Raw genomic sequence first — 2,534 nt, 5'->3', positions numbered from 1 at the left:
GAGTCACTGGTGGGTACCTGCGGGGTCTCTCTGTGGGATGTTGAAATGTTCCAAAATTAGGCATTGGTGATGGTTGTGTCATTCTGTGACTACACTAAAAACCACCAAACTGTGGACTTTAAATGGTGAATTTATGGTTATATGAATTATATCTCAATCAAGGTGTTTAAAAAAAGATCACCAAAATGAAAACAGAGCAGGCAAGCTCAGGTGAGCTCGATGGACGCTGTGGGCCTGGGGGAGTGGCAGGCGCTCCCCAGAGGTAGGCGTCCTGCGGGATCGGTCTGGGGAACACGCTGGGCTTTCTCTGGCTGGTCCTGAGAAAGGGGCAAAATTAGGGAAGCTGGCAGCCCTTAGCCGTGGCCTGACCCTCTGGACCGAGTGCTCTGCGGTGTGGTCTGGCTTCCGGGGCTCCTGGGGGGTCGGGATCCTGCTGCTGTGGGTGTGCTCTGCCATTGCCTGTCTGTCCTCCTGTCTAAAGCGGGCATAGTAATTGTACTACATCCAGGTGTTGAGAGGCAGTGCTGAGTGCAATTTGGGTTCTGGGGTAAACATTTAGTTATCTTCTCCAGGGGGGCTTCTGTGCCACACTGTTCTCTCCTGGGGACCCTTCCCCAGTAGAAGTCCCAGTCTAGAGGGGGCAGACAGTGAAAAAGTGGACACATCAGTAAGTTAGAGAATTTGGGGTGACCACAGCAGGGAAAAGAATGACTTGGGGCACAGCAGTCAGGACGGAGCATACTGGGCAGGGCAGGGACACTCCTCCGAGGCCTTTGCCTGACACTTGGGGGTTGGGGGCCCTTCGAGGCCCAGGAAATAGCAAAGGCCCCAAGCCAGAGAGTGTTGAGGGGACCCTGGGGTGAGGAAGGGCTGGGGGTCTGGTGTTACAGCATGGGGGCTGGGAAGCCACGGAGCCCTGGGGAGCAGGGGGTGGCACCCCCCAGCGATGCTTTTAGATGTTCTCCCTGGTCAAAGGGCAAGAACGGACTGTGGGGCTGACGGGCGAGCAGGGAGACCACAGGGTCCCTTACTGCAGAGGCCAGGCCAGAGCTGACATGGCCAGGACTGGGCACAGAGATGGTCTAGAGGTCACGAGCAAGGGGGGCCCTCCCTGCTTCCAGGACATCAAACAGCCCCTTTTGTGAGGTTTGCAGGGGGACACAAGCCTCGGGGGTGGAGGGTGGAAGGGAGAGACAGGACCCCAGGGAAGAGGGAGGACAGGGGGATTGTGGATGGAAGACTGAGCACCAGAGGGCGTGGGGATGGTTTGGGGTTCGTGCATGGAACGATCTGGGGCAAGATTAGGGTCTGGGAGGCCTGGGCTTGCGGCACCCAGGTGGGGCTCTATGAGATGTCCTGGGGGCCCTTTGGGAGACCCGCAAGGTGTGGGATGCATTAAACTCTCAGGTAGTTTGTGATGATGTCATGGGGTGGGAGCAGGGGTCTCGGCAGAAGTCTTGCTCTGGGTTGGGGAGGGAGGGAGGAAGAATTCAGGAGCCTGGGGGCAAGGGGGGGCGGCAGCCCCCCCAAAGCCACGGAGCCCTGGGGAGCAGGGGGTGGCACCCCCCAGCGATGCTTTTAGATGTTCTCCCTGGTCAAAGGGCAAGAACGGACTGTGGGGCTGACGGGCGAGCAGGGAGACCACAGGGTCCCTTACTGCAGAGGCCAGGCCAGAGCTGACATGGCCAGGACTGGGCACAGAGATGGTCTAGAGGTCACGAGCAAGGGGGGCCCTCCCTGCTTCCAGGACATCAAACAGCCCCTTTTGTGAGGTTTGCAGGGGGACACAAGCCTCGGGGGTGGGGGGTGGAAGGGAGAGACAGGACCCCAGGGAAGAGGGAGGACAGGGGGATTGTGGATGGAAGACTGAGCACCAGAGGGCGTGGGGATGGTTTGGGGTTTGTGCATGGAACGATCTGGGGCAAGATTAGGGTCTGGGAGGCCTGGGCTTGTGGCACCCAGGTGGGGCTCTATGAGATGTCCTGGGGGCCCTTTGGGAGACCCGCAAGGTGTGGGATGCATTAAACTCTCAGGTAGTTTGTGATGATGTCATGGGGTGGGAGCAGGGGTCTCGGCAGAAGTCTTGCTCTGGGTTGGGGAGGGAGGGAGGAAGAATTCAGGAGCCTGGGGGCAAGGGGGGGCTGCAGCCCCCCCAAATGTGACAGATGTGGCCCAGTTGGCCTTTGGGGCTGTGACCTTGACCGAGAACAGCAGGCGGTGTCTGCATCCCTGCAGGTCTCTCTGAGGCCAGGTGCACCCTGTGGCACACAAGGAGGACTCAAGGAGGGCCTCTGGACCTGATGCCACCTCTGCCTCAGGACCCCCAGCAGGCAGCGGGATCCGGAAATCTGGGCTGAGCCGAGCAGGGGAGGCTCTGCCCCAGGGAGATGGTCTGGGGTGTCTGCCGTCTGGTCCGGGGGTGGGGCGCTGGTCGCAGGGGCTGGGCTTGCTCCTGGCAGGCCCAAGAGGGCAGTGGCTGGACTCTGTGCCTCTGTGCCTTGGCCTGGGGGCTGCTGCCTGCTGGGGGTGGGGGT

The sequence above is a fragment of the Galeopterus variegatus genome, unplaced genomic scaffold, assembly GCF_000696425.1.
Source record: "Galeopterus variegatus unplaced genomic scaffold, G_variegatus-3.0.2 Scaffold1336, whole genome shotgun sequence".
In the NCBI taxonomy this organism is placed as follows: domain Eukaryota; kingdom Metazoa; phylum Chordata; class Mammalia; order Dermoptera; family Cynocephalidae; genus Galeopterus; species Galeopterus variegatus.
This window is presented reverse-complemented; position numbering follows the sequence as displayed.